The 15,069-nt window shown below is 36.0% G+C and overlaps 1 protein-coding gene across 1 annotated transcript in view; it reads right to left on the bottom strand.

Moving 5' to 3' along the window:
• Nucleotides 1–9,045: 9,045 nt before the first annotated feature.
• ccdc3 (coiled-coil domain containing 3) overlaps nucleotides 9,046–15,069 on the bottom strand; it is a 50,996-nt gene continuing 44,972 nt past the window's right edge. The window contains exon 4 of the mRNA XM_012959080.2: nucleotides 9,046–9,240. The gene's annotated coding sequence lies outside the window, so the exon portion shown is untranslated. The remainder of the gene's footprint in view (nucleotides 9,241–15,069) is intronic.

Below are 15,069 nucleotides of genomic sequence, written 5' to 3'. Positions count from 1 at the left end.
TTCTGCCAGGTTCAGAGACGGAATCACATTTTGTTATAGTCTCTCCCCACCCTAATTATATATTTGTACTGTACTATAAACAAAATCTCCGGAGTAAGGCACAACTGGCATTTTGACTTGTATAGGAAGTAATTACAGCAAAGTTGACAAAACAAAACATTATAGTAATTGGAAAGCTTGTCAGAATGACAGAATTGCTTCTCTCTCACTAAAATCACACACTGCAGCCATTTTCTCACAATTACATGGTGTGACATACCCACAACGATTTACATTGACTGCAATAGCAAGGTATAAGAACACTTGGTTGCCCACTGGAAATTCCTTCTCCTGTGGGCGACAAAGTGTCCCCTTGTGCAACCAAGAAAAGAAAAATGAAAATAAATTTACTTTAAATAGTCTGTTGGGCAATGCCTAACATATCACAGATTGAATAATCCATAAAACACAAAATAATCAGTTAAAAGTTCTGCGAAATTGAAACCCACAAATACAGCCACCTACTACAGACAAATTGGCAATGGTGAGATGTTGACTACAGTTAAATAACTACCATTGCCCATGATCTATTAAGCATTATAACATTCCACATAAAAACATGTTTCAACGACAAAAAAAAACTCTATACATTCATTTTAAGGAGGTATCCAGATTCACATATTATTAGTTAGATATTAGTTAAATCTTTAAATTGACCAGAAACCATGACAGGGAAAGAGAAATGAGCTAGTTAGCTGATATGAACTGCACAGCATTGTATGTTGTCTCTGCCAGGCAGGTAAATTGTCAGCAAATACCCAGTCTTTGGTAGAGACATGGATTGTAGAAAACATGCACAAGTAAAAACCATGATCTCATTCATTACCTCAAAGTTCCTACTCCAGCAATCCATCTTGGCTTCCTAAAATTTTGGCACAGATGCTATTTTACAATAGCTAGAGCAGGAAAGTTTCTGTATTCGGACTGTATTTTGTGGCAAATGTCTGAAATATTTAAATTAATGATGTTATTTATCATTCCAATTAGGGTGTATTATGTACCTGGATTGGTTTCTAGAAATTAAAGTCTTCTAAAATCTTGCCTATATATTGGCTTTAATCAATCCGGGGTAATCTATATATAAGTAATATGGGGAATCTATTCACAGCTTACCATATAATGCGACAAAGTAGAATATGTAAAATATACACTATGTGCATGTTCCCCCCACCTAATATATATTTACCAATTGATAGAATATGTGCAACTTTCATGGCTTACTGTATTGCCATGCAAAGTATTTTTTATTGTGCATTGCCTTTGCAACTGGATCTAAATTATAGGAAATGCCTACTATTCTCAGACACTTTACTTTACTCCTCTGTAGTTAGTCAGTATCATAAGTCAGACTCTTAAAGACCAACTTATCACTATCACTTCTCCCTTCTACATAGCAAGTCTCCTCATTGCCATAGATCTCTTGCCTGTATCCAGTCTGGGTTTACAGAAGGAAGCTTCAGTGGATCATTTAAGCTCCTGAGAAGAAAGCAAATCTGCTGTCTCCTAAAATATCTTTTTCTTTTGTTCTAATGATGTTATATGCTAAAAAAGACCCAGCAAGTACCTTTCTATAGCTCTTACTTCATTGCACCAGTTTGCTCATTCTGTATGGCATTGCACATCAGTATTTGACCTACGAATGGACAGGAGCCCAGTTTGCGTCAGGAGGTACATTTTGCTTATTTGTGTTATGCTTTAAAATGCACATTGTAAAGTCTAAATATTTTTTAAATAAATTCTGAGCCCCATTGAACAGATTCTTTATAATGGCCCCAAGCTGATAGAACAACAATTCACTGTATTTAAAATACATTATAAAAAATGACATTGTTAGGAAGAACAGTCACACGCTTCACCATATATCATTTTTCATATTTACAGTTTTTGTCCAGTACAATTTATGTAGAAATTGCAAATGGAAGATTTCAGTCAGTGTATAGTTTGCTAAACTCCTAAAAAAATATACAAATTGTCCTACACTTTCTTGGATGTGTATATAACTGTAACAGTAAGATGTCTGCATTGTGTGCACAATATCAATAACAATACATTGGCTGAATATATGTCCAACAGGCACGTGGGCCTGCAGCTGCTCTTGATTCCCCTACTAAAAGAGGCATGAAGGGGCATATTTATCAAAATTTGATCTTGCATTTTTTCTTGATTCACTTTGATTTCTTTAAAACTTGAATAGTTGCAAGAAAAAACTCTGCAAGTAATAGCTGGCAGGTTTCTATAGAAGTCAATGGTATTAAACAAATATTATTTTACAGTTTAATAAAACAATTGAGATTTTGAGCCTTGAATATCAATGGAAGTGATTATCACTTGTTTGCAACTTTTCTTAGTCACAGTGACTATTTTCAGGCCATTGCCTGAGGATAAAACAACTGTGTGTGTAAAATACAAGTCACATTCGTTTAGTCTTTTTTTCGCAATTGCTTTTTTCCCTCTCAAACTCAAAAATTGGTAAATCAGCCTACCAAGGTTTTCATTCAGTGCGGTAGTAATAATGACTGCAGTTATTTCATTATACAAACAAATAATTGTTTCAGGAAGCTAAGGCAACCATGAGTAAGTGTATGAATACACTGCATAAGTAATGCCCCTTTATGGATTTGTTTCTTTAACTAGCAGTTACTCAGCCAACCAAGCGGGATATACTGCATATAATTGGCAACCCAAATAAATATAGATAAGACTTGTAAGTAAGTATGTTCATAGGATTCTGGGTCCATTCCATTTGAATATGTTAAATACTCATGGAAAAAACATGACTTGTACATTCAAAAAGGTACTAAACACCAAAACTGCTTGCTTCTGAACATTTTTGCAGTTTACATGAATTTATTTTCCTTTAGTTTTCATATTACCAATTTTATACAGTATAAAACTGCTAATATTATATTATATATTACACATACAGGTATTTGTAATAAGAGGCACTAAGTTTGCCCAGGAGCAGTAACCCATAGCAACCAATAGGATTCTTATTTTTAATGGGTTACTGCTCCTGGGAAACTTTGTACCTTTTATTACATAGATTGATTTTTAAGAATGTTGCATATACTCTGGGAACCTTAAACCCATTGCATAGTGAAATAAAATGTAACTCTAAGTAATGTTCAGATTTGAATAGTTATACAGTTATTTATAAATCAATATAAAAAGTGGTATCTTTCTGCCTGTTTATATTTTCTCCATTGCTTGCTCTGAGTACAGATCAATGTTGCAAGCAATCTGATTAAAGCCAAGGAAAAGACCAGGAGAACAGACTCCTGTTACATTGTTAAGTCAGACCCCGAGAACAGGAAGTGATAATCAAATAATGCTTTTTTCTGAAATTACATTTATGAATTATATTCTTTATCATTATACAAAAACACCAGTTTGTGTGGGGAGGACCCCTTTAATGTAATGTGAATGTGCCAAAAGGTAAGGGTAAGTACTCATAGCCAACGGTAAAATAAAGCTAGAATACAATTTACAAACATTTTTAGTGGTATAAAAAATGTAATTGTACTGTTTGTATACTAAAAAAAAAAAAATAGAAAACAGTAATTATGCAGAATTAAAAGAAAATAATACCAAAAATGAAAGCATTAAAAAATAAAGTATAATGTATGGGAACCCTGCACCATAGTTTATAGAAATAAGCAGGGGCAGCTATACAAGTTGAAATACGACTACATGGCTCAGGTTAAACAGATCTGTAAAGTTGGTTTAGTTCTAAAGCTGCCCATATATTGACAGATCTGCTTGTTTGGCAACTGCACCAACAGAGCAGATGAGGATTGCATAATGCACCGATACGCTTCTCGTCCACATGGGATTTTTAAACCTGCCCAAATTGACATTGGTCCGATTTTCGCCCACATATTGGTCAGGTAGGCCCATCTGAGGGTCCCATACATGAGCCAATAAACTGCTGACTGCTTTTATCTGCTAATGCATGGCCACCTTTACACAGGAATCTAAACCCATTGTATTCTAAAGAGCATATCTGCTATGTATTACTGAATACCTACCGCTATGGCTGCACAGTTTTTTAATTTATATAAACTATAGTAGCATTTCTAATGCAAAAAGACCAGTTTTACAAGTACAGTATATTTTAAAGACTTAAAAAGACTAATTTTTGCTGTTACTGTTCATTTAAAGGAAAAACTAGAATAGATCAGCTGATCTCTATTGAAGGCTTGTCTCATTCAGCTTTGCTAAATATACTTATATTAATTGAAAAAAAGTTATAATAACAGGTTCGGACATAATAGAGAGTTGTATATTTGTTTCTAAAAGAGAACATTTTCTTTATGCCTCCTGATCTGCAGGATAGAATTCCGTTTTGAAACATAGTGAGTGCCAAAGAATTGATAACAACTGATTTTTAGTATGCGGATTCTAAAACAGGTATGGAGAAAATATTTAGAAATAATACATCATTGTTTTAAACAGAAGCAATTGGTTAAAATACACTACCTTTAATGAAGAATTTTTTGGAGCACATGCCTGTGTCTGTCAGACACAATAGCCACATGTTGGAATATCGTTTTGTTTTTTTAATTGAGATGCCTTGTATGAGATGCCTTATATTCCCTGCTCCTTGATCAGTACTGTAGGTCCCTTAAACTCACATACTAGTAACTTTTATTTAGGGGGTGATTTATCAACATTCAAGTGTGGTTTTCACGATCAGAGTATAGAGCTAAAACTCGCACAATTTAAGTTATGGTTCAAAAACTCTAATATCTGGTATTTATTAAGTGCAAAAAACCCTTAAACTCAAATGTAAAACTCCATCTAAAAGCTTGTGAGTTTCTATAGAAGTCAGTGGGGGTTGCCCTAGGCAAAGTCAAGCCATATTTGCAAACTAGAGCTTTTCCAGTTTGTAAACTTGAAAAACTTGAGGTATTAGAGTTTTTTTCTCAAACAAGTTTTCCTTATTAATAAAGCAAGCATTCGACATGCAAGTTTATTCGATTTAGAAAATGGATAAATAAGCGTATTAATGTCTGCTAACGGTGCCTAATATCCAGGCCAGGAACACAGGCCCATGGTCAGGCTGTGGTTAGAAGTAAAGTGAAGATAAGTCCACAAGTCCTTTGGCACACCAGCTCCTCTGATATTTGCCAGACTGCCAGCTCTGCATACACTGATTATACTAGACAGGATTACTGAAGTGTATTATATAACAATAGAAAATAATCTGCCTACAAGTCACTACTTTTAAAAATGGTCAACTAAGTGCACTCCGACAGCAATTACATTTTAGACTTTTGCATGTGACAGGAACCTAACCCCTCTGCTGTCAATTGGATCTACAAAGCAATGGGTGTTGGGGCACTTTGCGTTGCAGGCGCCAAACGACACAAAAGAGTTAGAATGTTTTGGTGTATGAAAAGCCTGCAAACAGCAAATATAAAGATTAAAATATACAAACTGCACGAAACTTCAATGCATGTTAAATATTTAATACAAAATATAAGCCCATCAATTACATTTCTTCTACCAGACCTAAATAATTGAAAAAAATGAAGGAAAAAAAAAAAAACCCCCACCCAAACATGTTCAATTGTATTTAAGTGCAAGAGCTGAAGTGTTGGGCAAGCCATTGTACAATGTAAGAATGTCTCAAGGATCAATGCAATTTACTGTCATGGAAATCTGTTGTGCTAAATATCTATGCAGTAGTCTGTGTGTCTAAGTAAGGTGTATGTTCCTTGGCCGAGCAAAGCTTGGCCTAACTGGACTGTCAGCATTTTGTGTGAACAATACAGTGAAGTCTTTTTTGCATGTTACAAATTGTCTGTCTTTTTCTGCCTTGTATAACAGTAGTCATGAGGTGACGAAATTTCAATTCCAGTATCAAGATGTATTTAGAAACATGTGGAATTTTAAATTCTGCATTAAATTGCATGAGCTTCCAATGACAGACTTTGCATCTAACTTTATGCAACTGTAAAATTCTGTTCCTATAGGAATATATACATGGGTATAGCAAAGCATGGTCCGGTGGGATTCAAACATCAACCACCACACTTGAAAAATGTAAAAACGAACCTTGTTAAAATAAGTTATTTTTTCCCACCAAGATAAACATGCCATTACTGGCTATACCCATACACACTGTTGGAAGTTAATTCTCCGTAAAAATCAGGCAGTTCAGCATGAAATAACCACCAAAGAAATGGATCAAAATCCACCTCTGGGTGGTGTCTTAATGGCATGAAATATATATATATAAAAACCCATCTACCTCTTTCTTGTATCAAATGTTATCCGTGCATTACTTTACTTTCAATATATACACATACTTGTAAATATATGTATTTTATATGTTTGTTGCATGAAACCAATGTATTGTACTTTCAAAAGATTTGCACAAGAAAATACCATGAAATACCTAAACATAGGTCCATAGCTATACATAACAAAAGAAAGAGCACTACTAGAGTGATCCTTCAAAAGACTCTGAATATCTGCACCATTACCTCCCACATAGATCAGGTGTAGATCTATGTGGGAGGTAATGGGTCAGATATTCGGAGTCTTTTGAAGGATCACTCTAGTAGTGCTCTTTCTTTTGTTATGTATATTAACCTACCACTCTGCGTGCAAATTACCCCCTAATTCTCACGACATTGGATACGTTGTTACAGGGGTGACCATATCCCGTGATTTGTATGTGTTTTTTTTTTTACTTTTTATATAGGTCCATAGCTAATTCAGCAAACTTCATAAGTCTGTGAGCTGAATCTGTTTTCCTTTTTAAATGATAAATAAGTTAACAACTGTCCAGGAATGTTGGATCTATGGCCCTTTAGCAGACAAACCATTCCCAGCACTGCTCAGTTGATAAAGAGCAGCAGACAGGTTGTAGGGAGCAAACTCGTGTTATAGATAGAAACCTATAGCACAAACCACTCAAATAAAATTAAAGGGGCAAATAACTCATGTTTGGGTTTTTTTTTTATTTTTAGCTTTTGTCTTGAATGTTAAGTCTCCCCCCACCCCATTTGTTAAGTACTTTGTGTTATGTTTTAGTGCCTCTGTTTTCCTTAGCCATTTCAGCTCAGTTATCCGCTGGATATGTTTCTGAGCTGTCTTTGGACTGATACCAATGTTCCAGTCATTTTGACAATTAAGTCCTTTGTATGCTCAAGAGGCTGGTACCAGTAAATGGTCTCTGACTGGACCAGGACCAGCAGGTATGAATACTTATAATACTGCCCAGATTTACATTTGTAATATTTTGTTGGTCCTTTATTCATCCTTGTAGGAAATGCCACAAAATGGCACAGCTTTTAAAAGTCCCAGCACTCCCATTATACATTTATGTAAGTAATGGAAATAGCCCCCTGTGGTTACTATTAACCATGTGTGCCAGTACTTAGATTAAAAGGTACACCAATAACTGATTATCAGGGAATATATGTAAAGTGTAGCAGGTAACACCTTGTCTACATTAATGCAACAATCTCTTAGGTTTGGTGGAGATTGGAACATGTTTTTTTAAACATGCTGTCTTTCCAAACACACCAATTCCCATGCAGTTCTGTGGGGAGTGGAGCATTGACAGTAGAAGTAAATACGAAATCCATCAATCACACAGTAGATAATCAGATGCACTTGTATTCATTGAAAGCTCACTAAACAGATCTGGTTGCAAACCAAATGCAGTATCTGGATAAATGGATTTACCATTTGACACTTTTGCATACCTGTAACTTGCCATTCCATTATCTTGAAATTTCCTATGTATCCAATAAGTATGTATACATAAGTGTTTATTTTAGGAATGAACATGTAAGAATGCCAAGAATGTGTAACCTGCAGCCTTACAGCAGTTCCTGAGCAAAAACACAGGTTATATGCAGCTTACATACCCCCAACAAATGTCTCCACTCGCCCCAAAACTGACAAATAGCAGCAGTGTGTACTGCATAACTTTGCATCCTCCAACATTATAGTAAATTATACATTAGCAGTTTATCGGCTATTTTAGAATAGTTTCACTAAAATATGTCCTAAAACGCATGTTTAAAAACAGCCTTCGAAACACGCATAGATCTGACTGGCATAATGCAAACTGATATAGACCTAGAACACAAATGTATTCTGCCTTGACAATCATGTACACATTAATATTTCTGTCATACTGATAAACTAAAGGGATGCCTAATTGTTTCCTCTAATAAATCTAGTTTAATCACCTCACAACGGAGTTGTTTGTCTTATTTTACTTTTTATTGATACTGAACTAATTCCTGAAGAACTATTATCTATGCAGATGCTTGTGCATTTAAATCTGTACTGGTTCATAGGGCAATGTCTAACAGGGCCCTTTAAACACTGGGTTTTAAGTAGCTATAAGGGCCTGTTTCATGAGCTCTATCACTGAAATTTCCAGAAATGCACTTCTGTGAGAGCAAAAATCCTCCATAAGTGTACCTGTCAGGCAATCTCAGTGACTGCCTATTGGGTGCTGTTATAAGCATATTAATGTCACATTTTTTAACTACCCAAAAATGCAATGTTTAAAGAGCCTGAAACAGTCACGTGTGTAAGGGAAAGCAGTAAAAAAGTTAAAGCTTAACCACTCAAGCTTTGCAAAGTTGGAGGGAGATGTAAATATAATAGGGACCCTTACAAACCTACTGCAAGTAATTATACAATTTACCTGAATCAAGTCACTGATTATGCCATAGATGGATTTTAGTAGCCTCTGTGTTTGAGTCATTTGACTATCCTGGAATAGGAAATCTTAAGGGAAAACTATCACTATAACTGTGTTAGTCTCCATTTTATATGTACAAACCTAAAATCCAATTCTCTGTAAAGGGTTGTTAACCATTTTAGGTTTTCGCAATTAGCCACTAAAACTTACTCCTTTAAAGTCTAAATGACTGAATGTCAAGATGAAAAAATAGAGAATTTGAATGGCTTTGAGGCATTTCCCATAGCACCTTATACTCCACAGGACACCACAATTCACTGGATATCTGCTTGATGGTTAGTAAAAACAGTGTTTATTATCGGACACCAACATGAATGTAACTAATACTCATTATTAGTTTATGCCTTGTGATTGAAACATATTGACCCCCCTACATCTTCTATTAGGTCAGTTATTCCTAAAAGCTGTAATTTTGACGATTCCAGTCATTTGTTGATCTCATGCGGACTTATTTACACAGTGTTCTAAAAAAAAAAAAAAAAAAAAAATAATGTTGTATATTTATGGTAAGATCAAATAGAAATAAATTCCTAAAGTCTGAGTCACTCAAAGATTATCAAAAGCCAAATAAAATTAAAAACAGGCAGCACTGCATAACCATGTATTTGATTAGGCTTATACCATATGTAAACATAATCATAAAAATATTTTAGAACAAATGGGCAGTACTTATATAAAACACTTGGGAATTTACTAGGGGCGTATCCATTCAGCATTCTTTAAACAAAGCATCTTCTTAACCCCTGATTTATAGCAGACAATTTGGCTTTAAGAAGGCAACAACATTAAAACTTAGAAATATGTACCCTTTAGGCCATGTATACCTTTTACATGTCACAATTAACATTTACAGTTTGTTCCCAAGAGGAATATGAACTTACTATCATAAACTGTAAGATAATAGCAATACATGAAAGACTGATAATCCATTTTTTACATTATATATGTTCAAAAAATACCATATAAACATTTATTGGAATTTTGAAGACCCGGAATAACTAAAATCATCTTTAAGGGGATTTTATCCATTTCTCAATATATTTTAAACCTTTTCCTGCAGATTAAAAGGAAGATGCTTCATTTGTTTAAATCGGTGCTGTCCAACTGGCGGCCCGCAGGCCGTGTGGCCCACCACCTGTCTGGCTGCTTTGATGGCTCACCTTTATGTAACCTTTAAATAGTGTCAGTACCGAGATTAACTGGCCCCCTGCATGTTTCTCACCTCAGATTCAGGCTGTAATCCCCCTGTATTGTTTAAACATGTAATTCCCTGTGTTGTTCACACCTTTTAATCCCTGCATTGTTCACCCCCTGCAGTGTTCACACCTCAGGCTCAGGCTGTAATCACCCCATTATTCCCCTGTTCACACCTCAGACATTGCATGTACTGCCTGGACTATGCTGACTGTGTGTATGGCACACACAGGCAGCATAGGGTTGGCAGATAATGGGTCACAGGCAGCATAGGGCAGGCATAGTATGGCACACACAGGCAGGGTAGGACAGGCAGAGTATGGCACACTCAGGCAGGGTAGGGCAGGCAGAGTATGGAACACACAGGCAGGGTAGGGCAGGCAGAGTATGGCACACTCAGGCAGGGTAGGGCAGGCAGAGTATGGCACACTCAGGCAGCATGGGACAGACTGCTGCCTGTGTGTGCCAGACTCTGCCTGCCCTATGCTGCCTGTGGGAGGTGAACTTGGCAGGGGTTTGTTCTGGGAGTTTGCTAGCAGTTGGAAATAGCCATTAAATGGTCCCTAAGGTGTGTAATTATGTGCTGGGGGTTGCTGTGCTATCCACAGGGGAGGAGGCATATGGATTTAAGGGTATATCTTAATATGACATAATATAATAATTTCACATATGAATGATGGTTGATATCCCCACAGTAGGACCAAGCATTTGGGTTTTTGCTGCACTACCACCATTGTGATAAAAATAGGTGTGGTTTGAAGTGGGTGTGGTTTAAAAAAGGGCAGTGGTCAAACTGGTTTCCATTAGCGGCCCTCCGCCATGTATGCTAGAGAAATTCCGTCCCTCGGCACCACAGAAGTTGGACAGCAATTATTGGTTTAAACAGCAGTGGCTGGCAGCATGTATTGGGGTAAAGACACACGGAGCTACTTAGTAGCAGCTACTTCCCATGGCAACTAAACAGAAAATCCCCAGCCATAGACAATACTGAGAATTGCCCCTGCTAAAACACATGTAGAGACAAATATCAGTAAAAGATCGGTATTGTCTATGTTAGTAGCTGTGACAAGTACCTGCTACTAGTAGCTCTGTGTGTCTGTTTGTGTCTCAATAAAGTGTGTTGTTACAAGCAAGCAAGGCCTCAGGAAACAGTCATATGGCTTATGGCCAATAAATAAGAAACATGTAAGCAATATATGTGTTGCGAGGCTGCTCTTCATCAGCAGAGACTGGACATACATGGGAAAATAGAAGAAAGAATGTATGGTACAATGGGAATGTCTGCCACAGATATTCTCTCAGTCTGCTAAAGTATAATAGAAAAAAAAAAGATTAAGCATGGGTGAAAGTTCATCTTTCTGAAAGACAATGATCCAAAACACAAGGTCAAAGTAACCCTGGAGTAGCTCAAACAGAATGCTGACAAGCCCAGTTGAAGCACTGATCTCAACCCATCTGTAAGACTATTTAAAAATTAAGGTGCAGAAGAATCACCCAACTAACCCTAACAACTGGGAGTAAAAGTAAGTAAATCATAGGTGAATTCAAGAAATGGAAAATATCACCGTACACACACCAATATGTTGTTAATGGTGAAAAGTTCATTTTGGAATTTTTGTAAGTGCAAAATCACAATCTGAAAATATAACAATTCCATAAAATTAACACCCAAATTCAGACAAAGCCATGTAATGATGCCTCTCTCACTATGGGCATCCAGCCAGGACACAGTAAAAGTTAATCGATATTAACAGGTAATAAACCAGTTACAAATTGCAGTCATTTTATTACTGGCAATGATGCTACTGCTTAAAGCCAGACAGGTCATTTTCTTGTGCCATTTTTGAAATATATTTTTAATTTTGGTTTTAAGGTTTACACACAACCATAAACAAACTAAAAAAAAATTAGAAACATTGTACAGGCTACAAGAGATGTGACACTGAGCATTGCTTTTTGCAGGTAATAGTAGCATAAAGTGTATACTGAAGATGAGGGTAAGCCTCTCTAAATGTGTTTAAAGAAAATGTTTAAAAGCAGAGACAGTGCCATGGAATATGGGAGCATATCAATGAATTCACACATGTACAGTGGCATGGCAAATCAGTGCAGTAGCCAAAATAAAACAAAATAAAAGGGAAAACTATGCTGGTCCTGCCTTTATCCAAGAAAGCTAAGCTTTACGCGGAGACAAATTTCTAGTTTGCTTGCTTTGTACTAACTGCCCAGCAAAGTGTAAATGAAGTAAGTCACCTGAAAACTCTTAGGGGCAGATTTACTCATTTGAACGCTCCAAGCGTATTTTCGCCGACTTTTTCATACGCTTGTGTGAAAAAATTGGAAGGGTTTTACTGCTGTTTACAATCGTTCGGTACGAAAATTTTGTCACTTTCGGATCGCCAATATGATATTATCGTGACTAATACGATTTTTTTGTAAGCATTGTTTGTGATATTTGCGATCTTCAGAAATTTTCGTATGCAATCCAAATTTTTCCCATTCGGGATTCGAACTCATGATTTGATAAATCTGCCCCTTAGTATTCTCTTAGATAGCTTTCATAACATTCAAAATCAGAAACGTGCCACCTTAGTTATATTGGGGGACTAGCAAGACAAATTCAAAAGACCACCAATCACATGGAAACTATCTATACTAAAACATACCATATACTTTTAAAAAATAAGAAAGCTGAAGGAGAAGTACAGGTCTAATGCATAAAACTGATAATATTCAATAGCACAGGGGCTCAGTGAGTAGCACTGGGATCCTAACTTCAATCCCAGCCAGGGCAATATCTTTGTATGTTCTCCCTGTGTTTGCGTGGATTTCCTCTGGATACTTTGGTTTCCCCACACTCCAAAAACATACAGGCTGGTAAATTGGCTTCCGACTAAATTGACCATAGTGTGTGTAAATGTGATAGGGACCTTAGACTGTAAGCTCCTCTGGGGCAGTGACTGATAAATAATAACAATAAAGCCAATTATGAATATGATTTTTTCACATGACAATATATTTTGTTAGAAGATATTCTATGTGGTCATGGGACAAGGTCGGATTTATTGGATCTGTAAATGGATTATGTAAAATAATTGCTTCCTGTGGACAATTTTAAATATTTTGGAAGATTTCCAGTATGCTTTGGTAACTGCTTACTGTTAAAAATGTAACTTCCTCAGTGCAGTCTAAAGATAAAAGACTGGGATAAAGTCCAGATAGAGTTCCACTGTTCTCCTCTAAATCAAAGTCAATATTGGGCACAGGATGTGGTCAGTATCTTAAATTGTAAATTCTAACCCCTAAGCTTTGCAAATTTAACTTATTCCTTAATTTTTGCTTCTGCTCATACATATCTTAAAATCAGAAAGAACATCATCATCAGTGGTGTTAAAAAAGGCATAAGCAAAAAGTATCTGGGACAATTCATTTATCAGTGTGGTTTACATTTTATATCTTATTGCATAAAGAAAAGGAGCATTGCTATAACCTATTTTAAGCATGCACTTACTTAAATTGTAATCTCTACAGGGCAGGGACCTCCTTCCTACTGTGTATTATACCATATGGCACTTAATCTCTGTGTATTTGTACTAATTTATTGTATTTATAATAACACTTGCCCTCCCTGTGTGTAGTTGTCTATATTGTAAGATTGTACAGCGCTGCATATCCTCGTATCGCTTTATAAATAAAGTTATATATACAAACATACATACATACATACATACATACTTCTTCCAAGTGAAATTTCACACTATGTGAAACTGCTTCCAGATATATAGGCAATGATAGCTTGTACGTAAATATCCCCACATACAGCATGGTTTCATTGCAATAATATGCTAATTAAAAAAAAAAAATTCAGCCCACATCCCTCCAACCAACTCGTACATACTTTAAGCAAGTTTCTTCAGGTTCCAGTGCCACTAATCCATCCTACAATATATTATTTTAGCTATTCCTTTGTATATACTATGGCTCTCCACATGCTTGCTGTCTATTACTTTTGCAAATCGCACACAAGAGCCTTCATGATGAAAATTCCTAGTACTGTGGATTAAAGACTAAAGGCCCTGTTATAAAGAATGATGCGGGTTTCTGGGATGTGCACGTTTCTGTTTTTTTTGCAAATCACATTTATGCCAAAGTGAACTAGCTTCACATTCAATTAAGAAACAAACTGTTAAAGTTTCTCCCTAAGCCACAACATCTCTGCTGTAATTACACATCTGATTAGTTCCCCAATAATGAACTGCAACAAGTAGAGCACATAGCAGAATTAGTTAAAACACAGACACCATACATGGAAATATTACTGTAAGAAACAAAATACATTTTACATTTTATCTATGACTGACAACTGATCACTCTCACCCCTACATTTATTAGACTAGTCTTCACATTATTCATTCACTTGTTAATTGCTGGTGATCTTAAGCTCCTACAGCACTGAATAGAAAATTCATGGTTTCATACTGGGTTTTTTTTTGTTTTTTGTTTTTTTTACACATTTATTGAAAATTTGTAAAATGTTAGATATGATCTGAAATATGAAGGGTAGTATGTATCCCTGTGCCCTTTAACTGCTAAAAATGGTGGATCTCCATGCTCTAACATTTTACAATTCACTAAATATTTGAGGAAATTCAGTTTATCCACCGCTACATCAAGAATTATTCAAGTAGATCCCAAAACCCCAGCATATTAAGAGGTAGGGTTTCTGCCTTGCAGCAGACTTTGAAGCAGACTAATTACATTTGATTTAGCAGAGGGGAACAGCAAGAGAATGTGAAATGTAAGGGTCACTGAATAAGGGCAGGTGAGAATGACTCTCATCCTCCTGACTTGGATTAATAAGGAGACTGGTTTGGAAAGTGCACATCATATTTTCTCTGCTGTTTAATTTATAGAGTTTCTACTATTTGATGAGAATATAGACATAAAGGGAAAAACTCGATAGGATTGTTTTGCCACCAATATAGATTCATGCAGTTTAGTTGGCATCAAGCAGAAGGTACGGTTTTATTTTTACAGAGGAAAACAAAGTCATTTTTAAAAATGTGAATTATTTGCTTAAAATGGAGGGATCCCATACC

Source organism: Xenopus tropicalis, chromosome 3, assembly GCF_000004195.4.
Source record: "Xenopus tropicalis strain Nigerian chromosome 3, UCB_Xtro_10.0, whole genome shotgun sequence".
Lineage (NCBI taxonomy): Eukaryota > Metazoa > Chordata > Amphibia > Anura > Pipidae > Xenopus > Xenopus tropicalis.
The sequence above is the reverse complement of the archived record's forward strand: the minus strand, read 5'-3'. Positions and strand labels throughout refer to the sequence as shown.